General features: G+C 26.4%; 1 protein-coding gene across 1 annotated transcript in view; it reads left to right on the forward strand.

Annotated features, from left to right (window-relative positions):
• Positions 1-1369: 1369 nt before the first annotated feature.
• Positions 1370-20320, forward strand: part of LOC129917986 (scavenger receptor class B member 1-like) — a 28703-nt gene continuing 9752 nt past the window's right edge. Inside the window, exon 1 of the mRNA XM_055998267.1 lies at positions 1370-1710. The gene's annotated coding sequence lies outside the window, so the exon portion shown is untranslated. The remainder of the gene's footprint in view (positions 1711-20320) is intronic.

Genomic DNA, 20320 nt, shown 5'->3' on the forward strand with positions numbered 1-20320 from the left:
TAAAATCTATTAATCTTAATGAATATGAATGAGTGTTTATACGTATTTGTGACAAAAGATAGTTTTAATCAGTTTCACCAGTTAATATATTTAAAAAAAAAAATAAAACACTTGATGTACCTACTCCTTCGATGAAAAAGTGATGGGAGATTGATCAAATTCAATTGCTGCGTTGGGCGTATGGTGGTAAATGTCTATTATCATCCTTTTAAATAAAATTGTTCTATGACAGAGGTACCGTTACGAATAGTTCATGAAATGTCATATTACTTTTATTTCAAAAGTACGCAGTTATTTCTATTTCACCATTTCACCAAAAAACCATGTTGAATTCAAAAAGTATAGAGTATAATAATAGTATACAAGATAGTCACACAAACAGAATAGATGGATCCATTTTTTCACATTCTTCATCCATGAAATGCCATCATATCATGTAAACTTAAAGGTTTTGAAATATTTATTTCAAAATAAATATGTTTTTTGTAAGTTTTAGCGGACAGGAAGTGTACTTTTTAAAATTTAATTTGAAATGAAATTTATAAATTAGATACAAAATTAAAAGCTGTTTATTTTTTCAATTAATTAGAATTTATGCTCTTCAGATATTAGCTCGATAATAATCAATTAATCAAAAGGTTTGCGAACTACAAATTTTTGGCTTGCGCAACAAATTGTCCTCCAAAGTAAAAAAAGTCTTTAATCCAGTATATCTTATAAAAGTCTTTTTCTTTATTTTTTTTTTCTTGACTCTCACTCTTTCAAAAACAATTCAAACATTTAAAATTTAAATATTGAAATATTTATCCAAAAAGTCTACAGTAATTTTGAAAATACAAAAAATTCAAAATTTAATATTGCATTGCATACCCTTAGGGCAAAATGTTTACAACTCATTGAAATAGCAACATGTTGCAAGACAAAATCATCTTTATTATCAAACAAATAACCTTGAATTGATAGATAATTTTATTTACCCCCGAAAAAATAATAATGAATATAATAAACAAAATGTAGATATGTAGGTGTGGTCTATCTTACCTTCCATAATCTAATCATAGAATGATTATTTCACTTGACTTGAAATAACCACATGGGACCCAGTATATCGCCAAAAAAAGTCTTCCTTAAATTCATAATCAGATAATTCAGTTATCTTTTAAGTTTTGACGATTACTTATAGCAAAAAATGCGTTCCAAAATTTTGCAGATTTCATAATCAAAATTTGTATTTAGTTTTATTTGGTTTTCATACAAAAAAAAATATACGAATCGAATATCCCTTATCAGTAGTTGGGTTGTCGAGTAAACATTTTTTGTCTTTTCATGAATTCATAAAGCAAGTTGGGATTCTTATTTTGTTGTTTGATCGATTCAGTAGTGAAAATATTTACGTGCCTTACTGACATACTCGTAGACAAGAAGTTATATGCAAAAAAAAACATTTACATAGTTCAAATTCAAAGAAATTTAAAAAGTAAAACAATCTTCTTACAGTGTTTTGCACTTAATGTGGGTGTAATTTTCTATGAGTGCAGAATTTAAATAATTAAAAAGTTACATTGTATGTGAATAACAATTGTGCAAAAAAAAATTTAATAAAATCTCTTATACGAGTACCTAGTTATCAAGGTTAAAAAAATATAATTGCAATTAACAATAAATTGATAAGAAACATACAAACTCGAAGTGTAGTTCATTGAACTTAAGGTAATCAGACTTGTGTGTATTATGCAATTAATGTTTTTTTATATCAACCAATTTTGAAGTAGACCAATTTAAATATTTGAAATTATTTGAATCATTTTACACATTTTTAACTACATATTTTGGTATTATTTGTATGAGTAACTCGGCATGCGGTCAATTTGGTTATCTTGTTGATTTTTGATTCATGATTAAAATGTTATTATTGATTAACAAATAAAAGTAAACAAATGTGCGCACATCAGGTTGATTTTATTTTGCTGTAATAATAGTAAAACAAAATTGATATCATCAACAACAAAAAATCAAGTGTTGTTTGAAAATTCAATTTATGAGTGGAAATTTCTTTGAAATAAGAATAAAAAATTAAAAAATCTTTAGAATTAATATTTTTTTTTTATAATTAAAAAAAAACTGACTATTTCCTTTCATAATATTAATTTCAAGAAGCAGCTTGGGTTTCAAAAGATTTTTTTTTCTGCATATAGCAGAAAAAGGAACTATTAGACTTAGGTAAAAAAAGAGCGAAGGATAACTTTCTTAATTTCATAGTGGAGTAACTAAAGCTCAAAAATTGGCAATATTAGGGAACCCGGCCGAACAGCTTAGATTTTGATGATCTTTTTTTTCAAACGTCGGTAATTAAAAATACTTTAAAGTCTATATATTAAAAATTGCCGGTGTTGCCGTTTTGATTTTTTAAATTTAATTGAAGATTTTTATGAACAAAAACAATTTTTTTTCAAAAATTTTTCTTAAATTTCATAAATTAATTGATGCCAAAAGATTGTCTAGGAAATTCAAGGAAAAAAAATATATGGGAGTAAGGGCCAATCTTCCATAGTTCAAGCGATAGATGCAATTTTCTTATTAATTGACTTCAAACACAAAAAAAAATATTTGAACACAACGGCAGCACCTACAATATTCAAATATACATTTTTTAAAAGCTAGAAGCTTAGTCATATATGTAAAATTAAAATTAAGTTAATTGAATGAACGGCTTTTGAAAGAATGGTAATTGAACTCAGATTTTTGAAAAAAAAAAAAATTATTGAAAAAATTTTAACATGTCGTTTTTTAAACTTGGTCGTAATATAAAATGCATTTATTTTCAAATTTTTTTGGCCGCATTTATTATGATTTGAAATTATAAAAGGAAATGTCAATATGTATTACGGTTTAAGAAGAACTTTTTTTAATAAAAGGTTTGAAAAAAAATGTAACTTATTTTTTTTAAAGTTCAACATCTAAATATAAAATTATTTTTTATTCATTTAATAACCCTTACTGTTGAAAGTTAAATAGCAAAATTTTAAAGTTCCTATTTACCACAATCTTTGAGAAAATTAATTATTTCAATTCAGTTTTAATAAAAAAAACCATTGAAATTGAAGTAATTTTTCATTTTTTTTTTTCAAAAGTGTGATATATTTTACCTTTTTTACTTCGAAATTCAACTGATAATATTTATGGCCAAAAATGTTTTTGAAATAAATTCATATTTTATTAGAAAAAGTTTGGAAAAAAGTCATTTTAAATTTTTCTAATAACAATTTTTTTTTTTGAATTCTGAGTTTGAGGACCATTTTTTCAAAAAGTCTTGATTAAATTTAGTGGATTTAAATTTAAGAAATAAGAATGAGCTTCTGGCTTTTTAAAAATGTATTTTAAAATATTGTAGGTGTTGCCGTTGTTGTCAAAATATTTTTTTTGTGTTTGAGGTCAGAATGTTAGAAAATTGCATTTATCGCTTAAACGATGGAAGATTGTCCCTTACAGCCTTTTATATATTTTCCTTAAATTACCTAAAGAATCTTTTGCTATAATTTGTTTTATGAAATTTAAGCAAAAAAAATGGTTTTGTTAAAAAAAATTTAATTTTAATTTAAAAAAAAACAATACGGCAACACCGGCAATTTTTAATCTATAGACTTTAAAGTATTTTTAATTCCCTACGTTTGAAAAAAAAAATCGTCAAAATCAGAGCTGTTCGGCCGGGTTCCCTAATAATTTGCTTTAGTTACTCTACTATCATTCTTTGACTTACAAAGTCTTCATTTGATTGTATAAAATATACAAAAAAATAAAGTGTCATAGCATTTTGTACTATTTAACCAAGAACTAAAAATTGATTAAAAAAGATAAGCCAAACTTGATTTTTAATTTGGTTTTTTATTCAAAATGTTTTTTTTTTTAATTAAAAATAAAAATTGGTTCTATGTGAGATGCTGTTAACAATGATTTTTGAAAATACGCCTTATTCCAAAATTGACGTATTAATATCGTTAAACCCATTTTCACGGAAATTTTGAAAAAAAAAAATGGGTAGTGGGTCGTATTACTGTATTTCAAAATTCTGTATGATCAAAATTCTGTACAATATTGTACGATACTGTGTGATCATAAAACTATAATGCTCAAAATTCTGTATTTCAAAATATTGTAAATTCAGAATCCTGTAACTCAAAATACTGTATGAATAAAATACTGTATATTAAAATGCGTTATTATACAAAATTTTGTATTTTAAAAATCTGTATCAAAGTGCAAAAAAAGCCTATTAATTTAATAAATTATTTTAACTGTAAAATCTTGAGTTTTTCACAATGCTGCCACAAATGCATAGATTCCATCAGTTTTTTTAATCAGTCATATTTTACAATAATTCTTCTAACACATAGCTATTAAAAAAGCGTTATAACCGTTGAAAAATGGCTATAAAAAAAATAATTTGATTTTTTTAAAATGCAAAGTAGAAAAAAACATTCTTTTGCTAATTTGCTAATAACCAGTTTAAAAGATAAAATAAGAAGTGGCTCACAATATTAACTGTCAATTAAATTACATCTAAAAAATATTTTTAAACTTCTGTATTTTTAAATGATGTAAAAAGGCTAAAAAATCGTTTTGGTAAGTTACACACACACTTTTTACGTTACCAAAACGATTTTCCAGCTTTTTTACAGCATTTCAAAATACAGAATTTTGAAATGCAGAATTTTGATGTACAGAATTTTGAATTACAGTATTTTGATGATACAGTATTTTGTACATACAGAATTTTGAAATACATAATTTTTACTTACAGTATTTTGAATACAATATTATGACCCATACAGTATTTTATTTTATTTTAAAATTATTTTATATGCACAAATATGTTCTAATATTTTTGAAAGAAACAAAAAACGATAGTTGAAAAATAAAACAAATTGATTTTTTTACTGAATCCAAAAATTTATTTTTCAAAAAATTGTCATTTTTTTAATGTAACGTTTTTGCAGAAATATTTATTTTCTTTGAAATCGATTGAATAGCTTACGACTAAATCAAAAAAAGGTTGTATAACATTTTTTTTTCTTTGAAACTACAACTTTATTTGCCAATTACACATAAAAATTTATAAAAAAAATTTAGGAAATCAATATCGTTTGAGCTTTGTTTTTAAGAAAATTCAGTTTTGCTTTGTTTTGTTATGGTTATATTGCAGGTATTGTTAATTTGGTAAAAAAAATTTCAATATCACCTCTAACAAAACTCATACATACATAGCTACCAAGTTTGATGAGAATCTTTTAAAGTTCTATAGCTCTAGCTCAAGAAAGATTTCTGTCTAACTGATAAATAGAAAGAAAAAATTGTGGGACCTACATTTGCCGTATTCTCTATCATCTATCTCTATGATAGCTTTTCGCTGTTTCATTAATTTTGTTAATAAATCATTTTTATCAAAAAACAAAACCGACTTCCATGGATCAAAACTGGGTTTTATGGTTTTTGTAATAGTTTCTCTGACCAGAACTCAACGAAATTGAAATGGGACCATTTTTTTCAATACAATACCATCTTTCCAATACAAAATGAATTATCAAAATTGTTTCACTCAGTCCAAAGTTATGAGGTAACAAAAAAAATACAGACGAATTAAATATACCTCCACTTTTTGGAACTCGGTAAAAACTTGCAATGAAAAGCCAAAAAAAATTGAAAAAAAAAAATAAAATAATATCATCGTGACAATAAAAGCGTTATTTTTTTTTCTCCAATAATAACGTCACCATTCACATAAACTTTCAATCCACAATTAAGTGAATAGTAACTGTTTCACGTTTACTTCCAATGAAAAACTCATCAAATATTATGCTGAATGATGCTGTTAAACTTGAAATGAATTGTTCACTTTAGAATCAATTACAAGAAAAAATGAATGAATTTAACTAACCTTAAATTAAATTTGCATAAATATGAAAATGTTTAGTTTCCTGAAAGAAATTTGTATTAAATAATATTACAGGAAAAACTTTACATACTTATTTGTTAATAACCATTTTGATATGATATAATTTGGCCTTACTTACTTATTTCAAAACTTAATGCTTAGAAATTCTGCACGAGTATTTATATGCAATGAAAGTAATCAAAAACTTTTATTAATATCTTAATTATGTATTTGACGTAATCTTTATAATAATTTATTTTTTATATAATATTCACAGGACAGCTTGTTCCGTAATTGGTATTCGAAATTGTTTATTTTTGATAATTTCGCTTTACTTTTTTTAAAAAATAATAATATGCAAATGGATTTGGCTGATACTAATTGTAGAACCTCTTAGAATTATAAAGCAATGTTTTTTTTTTTTTTTGCTTACCAAATATTTTCAAACTTTGGTTCGTTCTTTACTTTTCATTCGCTCTTAAGGTTAAGAATTGGTTTTATAAGAAAATGTATGTATGTATGATCGAAACAATTGTTATTTTGATTTTGGTGAAGGTATAAAGCCGTTTAAGCTAATTTTTGGATCGTCAAACATATTTTATTTTAATTGCTTGTTATTGTGTAGTTTTATTTTTTTGTGTAGTTCGTTAGAACAATTTATTTATCTTTTTTTCTGATATGTCTTCAACAAAAAGCTTGTTTTTGCATTATTGATGCACTTACCAACAGCAAGAGTTTGCGACTTGCAAATCTTTAGTAGTCTTTAAACACAATTGATATGTCCAAAATATTTTATGCGTATAAGTATTGATTAAATTCTTTCGTTTTTTTTGTATCCACATGTTGAATTTAAAATTCGTCAAATGAATAGAGAATTATGCAATAAATTTTCAATTAACAAAATTGCATGAAACAAAACTCATTCAGTCTTCGAGAAAGCTTTGTTTCGAATTCAAAATGTTCAATTAATATTGTGGTTAAGTATAAGAATTACTTATTATATTGATTGAAAGTCAAGTGAATTGAAAATAATTAATTAACGGTTTACCGGTTTAAAGGCTTAGTCAGATTAGATTCTTAGCAAAAAGTAAGGATTGAGAGAAAAAAAATTATTTTGCGTGCACTTGTGTTTTGTAAATTTACTATAAGAACTTTTGATTTTTACTCAAAATGTGCTAAAACTTATTTGAATGCAAAAAATTGACAAGTTAGTATACCTAGATTTTTAAAACTCCAGGATTGTAGATAATCATTATATTTTTAATGGATTTGTTTTGCATAATAACTTTAAAAAAAATTATTGCAAACAGAAAATATTTGAATTAAAAAACAAAATTTGCAACCAGTGCCGGACTAACCTCAAGGCAAACTAGGCACCTGCCTAGGGGCCCCACTTCAGCTAGGGGCCCCTGCCTCGCCCTGAATACGAACAAAAAAAAATTCTTGGAGCTGTACCTTCAATAGCATTACATTTGTATTTGTAAAAATAAGAAAAAAGAACAACACATGATCTTCTATCGAGGAGATAGGAATGTGTAGTTGTTGTACTAGATTTCTACTCACGAGTAAACTATCACCTTCAATATAACAGGGCTATTGGATATAATGTGTTTATAATGAACTATGACTCCCATCCCATCCTGAAGGGCCCAACCCAGCGATGCCAGATTGAGGGATTTTTTCCTTTTTTTCGGGATTTTTGATTAGGGAAAAGGGAAAATCAACCCAGAAAATGGGAAAACAGTCAGCTCAAAATATATCACGTTTTAATACCAAAAGTTCTTTTAACAACATTTTAGCTAGAACTACATCGAAACAAAATCAAAAAAATATAAAAAGTAAATAAAATTACAAAATAACAAAAACAATTTTATTGATGTGACATTTAAAAATTTTAATTATGCTTATGATATTGAAAAACCATCGAAAAAGGGCCCAAGAATGACTTTGCCTAGGGGCCCATGACATGGTTAATCCGGCACTGTTTGCAACTGATACATATTTGCATTAAAAAAAAAATACTTAGTTTTATTTTTAATGCAATTTTTTTTATTTACAATATTTTTTTTTAATTGATATTTTTACAACCCTAGTTGAATATACATATTAGGTAAGAGACTAAAAAATCAAAGAATGAGACAATTTTTATATAAAACAAATAAAACATAATTTTTCGGGGAAAAGTTTAGGTACTTTAAATTGTTTGAACTATTTTCGATAAAATTTTGATTGTTTACGAGATGACCTAACAACCACAAATTAAGTAAAGGCACTTTTTCAGAGTTGGTGCTGTATAAAGATAGGGTAAATTTAATTTGATAATGCAGAATATTTCATTAGCTAGAAAAACCAAGATATTAAGTAGTCTATAGAAATAATTAGTTAATTAATAATATAATATCTGATAATTATCGAATTTGAAGCAATTCCATTTAGCAGACAGACTGTGCTATACAAACATTTTTTACACCTTATCTTATACATATCATCGTTATGTAAATTTTTTAAGTACAATATTCTTGATGATTTTATAAGGCTTTCTTGTATTTTCAACAACATTTATTTATCTACCTGTGTTCCACATCCCATTTTATGATTGTATGAAACAACATTTTTCCACAACAATTTCATCACGTTTGATGCTCTTACCAAACTTTGTACATTGGTTTACTCAACTCATTCATATAAGTCCAATTCGCCTTTCACTCACAAAGCAATAAAATTTTGAAAAGACTTTTATGATATCGAAGAAAGAAATCAATTAATAAATAGTTCCAAGAAAATTATGATAAATTAATATTGCAACTTTTATTCGAATCAAAACATTTACGCTGACAGAAATGTCTAGCGACACACGTTAATGTATAAATAATAAAAATTAACTTATTCATATTTATTCCGAGTTAATATAATTACTATTATTGTAGATCAGGGGAAACCATAACCTCAGATGTATACTCTACTCTCCTTTTATTGTGAAGGGGTTTTCACTGTAAACTCATAATAATTGCGTCAATAATGACATTACATTTATAAAAACTAAAGTTTAAAGAGGTCAGTACTCAATATATAAATTTTGTACCTGATTGCAGAAATATTACGCACATTTTTATCATATAATTGATGCCTTGCGCGCAGCCTATCAACACTAGCGTTAAATTGTGCCAAAGTTTAAAATTATTCCTATAAATGATTTAAAAGTTTAAATACATTTTTTTTTTTTTCTTTAACTGTTAACTGTAATGTATTTATCACACAATTTCCTCTTTAGTTATGTATATTTATTATAAAAACAAAAAAGAAAAAATCTTAAAAACTGTTATTAAAAGCAAGCGTACTGAATAAATTAACTTGCAATAATTTTTAATAAGATTGGAATCTACATAATAGTCAATAAATAAAAGACCATAGTTATTAGTTTTGACATTCAAGGCTTGTTAAAAATATTTATAGGTCATCCTTAATAAGAATCTGTTAATTTGACGAGCATTATATTTTAATGGGAAGTTAAAAGTTGTATAAGTTTAAATACAAAAAAAAACTAATATTTTTGCTTCCTATAATAGTATAGAGTCCAACGATTTAATTGGCAAGCATTAAATTAAAATTATTAGTTATGAATGATTATGTACTTAGAAAATTATGATAACAATAAAACCAATTACACATATTGCGCATCCATGATCGAATTAATTGCAGATTTATGTCCGAAATTGATTAAAGAGCCTTTTCGAATCAGAGCACTTTTTTATTAATAAAATTATAGCCCAGAATTATGTAAAAAAAAAAGGAAAGTATACCAAAGTAAGGATTGATAGCGACAGAGCATTACTGTAGAACAGGCATGTCAAACTAGCGGCCCGCGGGCCGCATGCGGCCCACAACGAATAACTTTGCGGCCCTCGACATTTTTAATAATTTTGGGCTTAAGGTTATGATTTATATTTTCTGTTGAACGCACATTCACATATTTTTTTAATGAACAAATAAATAATATAAATATGAAAATAATAAATATAAAATATAAAATATAAAATGCAACTTAGCTTTTTGGGATACCAGAAAGGCAAGTGCCCTTCATTTTCTTTGATTTTTTCCATTAAAATAGAATAATGCCGAATGATATGGAAATTGAGGAATGCGATTTCTAGTGTGACTCTGAAGTAATTTCAAAATTTCTGTGAAGTGGATATGACCGAATTTTATAAGTATTTTTTAGTCAGATTTGGGACAGAACCTGTCGATGCGAGCACATGTTTTCCAAAACAAAAAATGTAGTTTAAAACGGTTTCCGAACTCTAAAAAACTGTGAAAAAATGTTGTGCTTTAATATTCAGTCCATAAAATCTAGGTACACCCAATTAGGTGCTTGAGCATAATAAAAAAATATTTTTAAAAAGAACAAGTACTATTCTGTTTAGAACTGTAAAACAATCTGAAATTGACCGAAAAATGGCTGAGTAAAAAATCGTTGAAATCTGAAAACATTAAAAAACGGGTTTTTGACGATAACTTGAAATTTTGAGGGTCTACGAAAAATTTTAAGAGCCGAAATATGATGTCCTGTCCTGCGAGCACATATTTTGATTATAGCTGCGTTCCTTTTGAAATATTTATCTACTTTTTAGCAAAAGCAGTTCAAAGTAGTTTAAAGTACTAAAAAGTAGATAAATATTTCCAAAGGAACGCAGCTAATGTATAAAGAGGAATAAGTCACTTAGATCCAGCCTAACTTACAGTTTGGTTTTAAGAAAAAATGGTAGTAGAGAAGAGATTGCAGGTATTCAGGAAGAAAACATTAATGTTACCATTGTTCTTATTTTTATAAATCTGTTTTAAAAAAATTTGGTTTAACTTTTTTTTGCGGCCCATAAAAATTAACATCTCGCTCTTTTGGCCCCTAGTAACCATTGAGTTTGACATGCCTGCTGTAGAACAATAAATCGATGATACTATATAGGGTAAATAGGGGTAAAACAAAATTGCAAAAAAGTGGCTATTTTCTAAACGCAAGGTTGTAGAAAATGGATTTTTTTAAATCGATGGATAAATTTATTGTAAGGCTAACAAAGGTATTGAAAAAATTCAAGATAATTTCAAAACCAAGTTATAAATGGTTTTTTAAAAGTTAAACATGTGGGAGACCTTTGACAAAGTAGTGATTATAGGTAGGAGAATTTTTTTTTTTGAAAATGCCATTCAAAAGATAATGAAAAACAATACAGATTTTTGCGAAACACACGAAACATATGAAATATACGAGATATACGAAAAATGCGAAACATACGAAAGTAACGAGTAACGATATTATTGATGCGGGTACTAGTATCAAAAGTAACGTATGCATGCATGTAAGTCTCTGCGTTTCAAAATATGAATTTTTGAAAAACACCTACTTTTTACGGGTATTTGTGGGTGTTTTTTTTTTATTTTAAGCAATTTTTTGAAGCGTTCAAAGAATCTCAAACTTAAAGGACATATTATAGGTTATGCACATGCATGTTCAAAAAATTGGTATTCTAAAGTGATTTTTGACTGATGAATAACGGGAAAACACGTTTTTTTATTTTTATCTTTTTTTCTTTAACAGATAAATGAATGGAACTTCTACTGTAGATAGATAATAGACAGGACTATATTTGTGCATAATTTCAATAAATTTTGTATTCACAATTTTGAAATAACGGTAAAATAAAGTTCTATTTTTCAAGACGTTGAATCTTTTGATCTAACTTTATTGAGCATACTGATAATATTACCTTCTGATATATCAAACATAACGGTATATTTACTAAAACCTAAAAGCTACACAATGTTAAGTTAAAAAACAACAGAAATACTTCAAAAAACTTGTCTCAGTTTGAAATTTCGACATGGTTGACTTTAAAAAATTCGAACTTTTTTTCTAGGTATCGAAACGTCATTAAAAAGGTGAAATAATAAGCTTTCAGATTTAATGGTGTTAGAAGATAAAAAGATTGATTTTTGTTGCTTTTTTTTTGATGAAAATTGATTGGGTTCAAAAAATTCTAACTCTTTTTGTGGATGTCGTACAGACATGTTTGATATGAATATTTTGAGCTGAAACAATAGGCTTTTAGATGGTTTAAAATTTATTATAGGCAAAATGGATTTAATGGTATTAGAAGAAAAAAAGTTTGATTTTTTCACTTTTTTCATGAAAAATGATTGTTTTCAATAAATAATTTTCATACCTTTTAAGCATTTATTTATTTATTTGCTTTTTAATTATAAAAACTTTGATACAATTTAAGCTAATTTTTTATTTGTTGAATTAAATTTCTCTTGTTTATATACATTTTGTGTTTAATTTATTTATTTTTACATTTGCAAAATATTTACTGTAGCTTATTGAATAGTTTTAAATACTTTTTACAATATTTATTCTATTTTACTGTCTTAAAATTAAACAACATTCGTTTATTGTTGGCATTCAAAGTTCTCAACAACTTGAACTTAAAACTGATACCAAGACCTCACTTAGATGTTAGTACATTTCTGCTTACTTTAATTAAATTTCTTGCGCCTAAAACATGACAAAACAAAGATCCTAAACTTCTAAACAATGATTTAATTACCCATTTCATCTAACAAAACAAATAATCTCAAAAAGATGATACACATTTTATGGACTTGTTGTGCATATCTTTTAATTTATAGCTCAACAGGAACTAAAAACATGCATTTTGTCTTATGTTATGCGGATTTGATTTTAATTACCAAATTACACCTTTGGCCCATTAAACTTGAACACTGGGGCACGTTTTCCAGTTCAATTACTATATGGAAATATTATGTATACTCTTGTTATAGCTTAACCTTTGCTATTAGAGCAGACAAATTGGTGTTTCAAAATTGCGTTGGCTCAATGCACATCAAATAGTTCTAACTTTGCTAATCATATCTTTGTTGTTGTTTTTATTTTCTTTATCAAGAACATGTTTTGTATGAGAGTAAAGATCTTCTAGTTTAAAAAATCCCACTATAAAAATTCACTTGTCAAGCAGATGCTGGAAATTGCTGTCGCCGCCGCCGCTGCTGCCTGTCGATGTAATTGCAAGTTAATTTTCTTTTACATCGATCAATTGCAAATTCAGCTTGATCGCTAGCGGTTATCAATCGGATTGGCAGCTTCTCGAACCAATAAGTTCGTTTGTGTTTAAAGAAAAAAACGAGAACTCGAATAACTCTGTTATCTGTTCTAAATTACTTTGTGCGATTTTTATTTTTTTTTTTTTTTGTGATCTGCAAACGGATTGTTGATAACATAGCAAGAGGTAAAAGTGATACAGACGGGTGTTCTAGTTTACTCTGCTTAAGGTGATCGTTTAAAAGTTATTGGCATCTTTATTCATCAGAAGAAGACAAGCTGCAAAAAAGTGGAATATTTTCTTGAAGAAGAATAAAAAAAAAAAAACTGTAAGACAATTTATTATTGTTAAAAACTTCTGTAGGACATTCCTTAAAATAAGAAATTGGAATTTTTTTGTATATTATACCCCTAGAGGATCATACGGTTGGAATAAAACCAACATCCAAAATAATCAAATATTTGTTAATATATATTTCAATCGATTAAGTAGTTTCAAACCAATATAAAAATTAGTTATATTTAATTTCTTATAAAATTAAATTAAAAATATTTGTTTATGAATTTTTACATAAAATGGTTCAATTGTACTAAGCAATTTTTAACATAAGACCAAGTTATGGAAACAACAATTGGTTGTAAAAATTGACTGGTACAAAAATTTTAAACGATCTCAAACCAATAAAAAATACACACAAATTTCATTGTTTTGTACCAAAATGTTCGAATTTCTATACAGACGAAAATCGTTAATATTTTGTGTACATAATTTTTCTCCTACATATGCCTCAATCAAAGTGCATAAATTCGCAGCTTTCCTTTTTGTATGGGAGCTATTTCTGACACTTTATGACAGGTGACTGTACTTGGTATATTTTCTTTGATTTAAAGATATTCAATCTAGGAGCAATCTGTTTCCTACAAAAATATGTCTTGCGCGTTTTATTATTATGATTTTTCAATTTGTTACAAAATGAAGAACAAAAAAAACGAATTTTTAAAGATTTTCTCGATTTTTGGGCCTAAAATATCTATTAAACGGGTAGATAAACGAAAAACGTGTGTAAGACCTTTTTTGTAGAGCGTTAAATTTTCTACAAGAATATGTGAAGACATTTGCTAAAAAGTCGATTTAAAAAAAAATGATTTTTTTTTAGTAGAAGCTTGATGTAAAGATGGAAAATTGCGAAGCGGAGGACTTTCCCATTAATATTAAGAGCTCATATTTAGTGTGTATATTCTAGAGGTGTCTAGCAATCGATTTTTTGGAGTACAAAATCAAAAACAAAGAATTTCCAGGCCCACATACAAATCGTTTATTTCAGAAACGACATAAGTACATGAGCATGAGCATAAACCTTTAAAGTATAAACTTTTTTTAGGTCTTAGCGGGTTTTTAAGCCTTTAAAGTCGCTGGACTTATGTCGAAATTTTTTTGGTATGACTTTTGTTTTTATTTAGCTATAGCTTTCGAACCCTGCTTTCGATTTTTACAAATAAAAAGCAGTAGATAGAGTAAATCTTTACCTTTTTATAGATGTATAACTTAAAGGCTTGCGTGTCATGATGTTTGCCAAGAGTTAAAAATGCTGCCACCGCGAGAAATCTGGCTGTAACTTTTGAACCCTCCTGAGTTCAATTTTAATGAATTTAATAGATAGGTATAGATGGAGTAATTCCTTACCTTTTTATAGATGTATAACAAAAGGACGTTTGTGTCAAGATAGCTACCAAAATAATTTTTAACTGGTAAAAAGTCATGTATTTAACAGTCAAAAATGTTGTCACCGTGTAAAGAATTTCCATATATTTTGAACCCTTTACTTTTAGTTTTCGTATATTAGGGAATACCTAATTTTTTTTCAGAAGAAAAATTTCAAAAAAAATTTTTTTGTAAAACCCGGCACCTACGAGATTTTAGGTTTTTAAACTAGCTCTTAGAATAAACGAATCAATAAAAAACAAACAAAAGTTATCAATAAGTTAATTCGATGTCAAAGTCTCAATCGGCTGCACTTTATTTGATATAATTATAATAAATAAACTTTGAAATACTAAACATTTTACTATATCATTTATTATATTTAATATGTTTATTAATTTTAAAGATGGAAAGTGAATTATCACAGTTTATAATAAGTATAAACTTTTTTAAAGTGGGTCACTGGGGTGTATGTGTAACATTTATTTTTTAAATAAGTTCATCAGTTATTCAAACCAATTGATATTTTGAATGGTCCAATAAATCTTTCGAATAGGTACACAAATTAACTCTAAATACTGCCCTTCAACTTTGTCCAATCCAAATACATATTTTGTTTAAGGTAATTTCAGTCAGTGCGAGATTTTCACGTTCGAAAGCTGAATTTGCTTTAATTTTTTTTCATGTTGTTTAGATATAATATAGATAAATCTTTTGAAAAAGGAATTTTTTTAAAATTATCAGAAAACTCTTTCAATTGAAGCGTTTACTTTTTTCAAAAAATCATTTATTTACAAGAAAAAGCTAAAAAAAAATACCTTTTTTATTTTCTCATTATATTAATTTTTTTGTTTTAAAAGCTTACAAAAAAAATTATGCAATTTAAAAGGCAAGTATTTCTTCTTAAGAATAAAACAATTTTTAAATTTTTACAATGCGCAAAAAGTATAAAAATTATTTATTGAAAACAATCATTTTCATCAAAAAAACAAGCAAAGAAAACATGAATTTTTATCTTCTCACGTCATTAATTCCATTTTTTCCCTAACAACCTATAAAAAATTGTATACCATCTTATTGTCTTAGCTCAAAATATATATATCGATCAGGTCTATGAGACATCTACAAAAAGAGCTAGAATTTTTTGAACTCGATAAAATTTCATTAAAAAAAGCAAAAAAAAAATCGGTTAAAAACGGTAAAAAAACGTGTTGTTAAAAACTTGTTACTTCCGTTATTCAGTCAAAACTCACTAAACGATATGAATTTTGCATGTAGGCCAAAACCTTTTTTGAACTCTCCAAAAAAAAAGCTAAAAATCAAAACTTACCCAAAAATACCCCTAAAAAAACAAGGTGTTTTTCAAAAATTCCTATTTCGAAACGCAGAGTGTTGGAAAAAAATCCCCTTATCTTTCACCTGGCATCTTTAGAATTGTAAAAAAAAAATTTCCTTTACTCAAAATCATCATTTTGTCATAGCCCCAACACGTGTACAACGTTCAAACAAAACGTTATAGCTTAGTTTCAAAATTTGTTAGAATTTTTTCTTAAATGCAGTTATTCTTAAATTAATCTCATCTATCTATAGCAAAAAAAATCAATTCTCTACAATTTCGCTTTTAGAATTTATCCCAAATTTCATCTTTCCGTTTTACCCCTGTTTACCCTATTAAATGACGGAATTTTTTAAAATTCTTTATTTGGATTAAGCTTTAGGTTATTATCTTTCAAATAAGCTATAGAAGATTTTTGTATTTCTAATAGTTTATTTTTAATTTTTAATTGAAATTTTTGAGCGCACTGCGAAAGTGCGAGAGTGTAATGTTAGAAAATGGCGTCACTTTTTTGTGGTGGCTGCCATGGTTCATAGATTTATAAGACGTTATCACATCAAAAAGCATGGAGAAAAACTGACCTATGAAACATTTGCATAACAAATACTTACACGTACAGTACACATGTGTTTTAAGTGATGTTCGTCAAGATTTTTGTTGATATAAAAACTATCATAAAACCAATATTTTTGTTTTGTTTTTATTTTTTATAAAAAACCTACAAGCTCAAAAGCAAAAATTAAAAAATGTACCTTGAAACTGCAAGATTGTATCACGAATCTAAAAATATATGTGAAGTTTTCTTAAAACGGTTATTAAGAAATAATATTAATATTTATCTACTAACCCTTTTACTCTTGAGTCTATTGATTGACGTTAAAAGTTTTATTTTTCTCAACAAGCAATATATACATAGATACAAAACAAAATTAATATAGGTGTGGTAACTTAGAATCTTCACAGAGGACAACGATCTGCACTTCAGTTTTCAATAAGTAAATCACTGTTTCCGTTCTCTGAGTTGAACTGTTACTAATGTGAAGTAAATTTTTCATCATTTGTTAAAAACACTTTTTATATCCGAGAAAATTCACCCCACCTAAAAGTCAAGGCCAAATCATTGAAAGACTGAAATTATTTATAAACTGCATTGAAAAAATTTAAAGTGTTTAAACTATCTCCAAACTTGTCTTTTGTTAAAATTGATCTGCTGTTGATTCTGCAACATTTTAAATTTGAATTGTTCATAGGTAAGCTTACAAAGAAAGTTTTCTTAGAAACTAAAATTTCTATTGGTAAATTTTGAAATCGACAATAATTATTATAAACTTATTCTACGTCAAAAAGTGACTATTATTAAACGTGTAAGCTGATAGTTGTGATTATACCCCAAAACCATTAAAAGATTATATCACCTTACAAAAAATTTGATAATTAATAGATAAGTTCAAAATGTTATAGTTACTCAAATCACCTTACTAATAGTGTTTTAACTTTTAATTACAAGGCAGGTATTCACATCACACTCAACTAATTATTGTAAGCTAAACAAAATCATCAGTTATTTATTACAACTAATAAATAAAGCAATTTGAATTATTACTTAATTAAGTTACAGAGGAAGTTCTTTAGAAAGGAATTTAAATTTATAGCTAAAATTTGAACTGTTGACCCATTTGTGAAGTCGACAAATTCATATCCGTAAAGATAATGAGCTCTTAGTTAGATATTAAAATTGACAAACTGAATCTATGGGAGATGATTTCAAACATGTAACAGCTCTGATTTTGGTGATCTTTTTTTTCAAACGTCGGTAATTAAAAATACTTTAAAGTCTATAGGTCAAAAATTGCCGATGTTGCCGTATTGTTTTTTTAAATTAAAATAATTTTTTTTTAACAAAACCATTTTTTTGCTTAAATTTCATAAAATAAATGATACCGATGGATTCTCTAGGTAATTAAAGGAAAATAAATATATGGGAGTAAAAGACAATCTTTTATCGTTTAAGCGATAAATGCCATTATCTCACAAACTGACTTCAAACACAAAAAAAAATATTTTGGACACAACGGCAACGTTGTTTGTTACAAGTATGCAATATTTATATACACGTTTTTAAAAAGCCAGAATCTCATTTCTATCTGTAGAATTTAAATCCACTAAATTTAATGAAGAGTTTTTGAAAGAATAGTCCTCAACTCAAAATTAAAAAAAAAAACCTTATTATTATTTTCGTAGTAAAATATGAATTTATTTAAAAAAAATTTTGGCCATAAATATCATCACTTGTATTCGGAAAAGGAAAAGGTAATAAATATATTACAGTTTTGAAAAAAAAAAATTAAAAATTACTTCAATTTCATTGGGGTTTTTTTTTTTTGATAAAACTAAATTTTTGCATTGAAATTATTGATTTTCTTAAAGACTTTGGCTAAATAGAACTTTACACTCTAGATATTTAACTTTCAACAATATGGGCTATTGAATGAATAAAAAATAACGTTATATTTAAATGTTGAACTTTAAAAAAAAAATAAGTAAAATTTTTTTTCAAAACTTCTGTTAAAAAATGTTCTTCGAAAATGAAATACGTTTTATTTTTTTATTTTTTTTTTTTTCATAAACTATAATACATATTGCCATTTCCTTTTATAATTTCAAATCATAATAAACGTTGCTTGAAAAAATTTGAAAAATAAATGCATTTTATGTTACGAAAAAGTTTTAAAAAGGTCATGTTAAAATTTTTTCGATATTTTTTTTTTTTTTTCAAAAATCTGAGTTTAATTGCCATTTTTTCAAAAATTTTTCTTCAATTTAATTAATTTTAATTTTACAAATATGAATAAGCTTCTAGCTTTTAAAAAATGTATATTTAAATATTGTAGGTGTTTCCGTTGTGTACAAATACTTTTTTTTGTGTCAATTTATGGGAAAATTGCATCTATCGCTTAAACGGTGCAAGATTATCCCTCAGTCCCATATATATACTTTTCCTTTTATTTTCAGACAATCTTTTGGCATCAATAAATTTATGAAATTTAAGCAAAATTTTTGAAAATAAATTTTTTTTGTTCACAAAAATCTTCAATTAAATTAAAGAAATCAAAACCTATGCAACAAAATTATTAACTATTCCCAAATCGGTTTGCTAAAAGTGCTTAATGCTTATAAAAAGTAAAATATAAATAATCAACTAAACCTTTAAAATCAATAAAAGGATGTTTTTCACAACTATCTTACTGACATATTTGTTGTAGACCCTTCGTGACCTAAGAAGTAAAATATACAAGGAACTGAAATTGTTTGCATAGTTCTTATTTCCCACTGTACAGGGTGACTTGCCATTTTATGCATCTGCATCAAAAAGTTTGAGAGAAAAAAATAGTAAAATGTTGAAAAAATAAAACCTCCACACTGACAGTATTTATAAAAAAAAAAATACAAAAAAGAATACAATTGCGTACTTTTGTGTGCATGTTCCCGCTCCAAAAATACCACCCTGTAGGTACATAGCACTACCATTTAAATGAGCTACACTTTTTCAATTGTAGGTTTTTCCGTATTTGTCCAACTCTTAAGGGTTTCTTAATTTTTAATTGAATATGAACAAACAATTTTCTTTTTTTCATGCACTTAGTTTGAACTTTAGTTTGCAAAGTTTTAAGAGTCAGTTAGAATTTAACGTCACAAAAATAAACAAAGTAAAAATAATTACTTGGATAGAACTTTAATGAAATTAACGTTACACACACATAGATTTTGTATCAAAAAATAAGCAGATATAAAAATAAAGGAAGAGCATATATTAAACTAGAAGAAAGAAGGCCTTAGTGCAGTAAAGTAGGTAGTAAATAAAACAAATATTTTGAGGCTTTGAAATAAATGCCTTATACATTATAGAAAAATTCGTCTAAATATGTCATTAAAACTACAAAAAGCTTTTATATACATTTTTTTTATAAACCTTATCGTTATGATATCTACTTTCATTTAATATCCTAGTCTCAAAGGTCGAAGGTACACAACTGCATCTTAAAAAAAAAGTTCACTGTGGCGAATACGTAATATTTTTTTTTTATAGATTGTTGAAAATTTAATACATACGTTTATTTTTTTGTTTAATTCGAACCAACCAAACAATAACCTGAACAATTTTCCATTAGAAGATATCGGGGGCATAAAATTGCCTGATAGCTTCTATAATTTCCTGGACCATTAATATGAAGATTTATTAGA

Source organism: Episyrphus balteatus, chromosome 1 (assembly GCF_945859705.1).
Source record: "Episyrphus balteatus chromosome 1, idEpiBalt1.1, whole genome shotgun sequence".
In the NCBI taxonomy this organism is placed as follows: Eukaryota; Metazoa; Arthropoda; class Insecta; order Diptera; family Syrphidae; genus Episyrphus; species Episyrphus balteatus.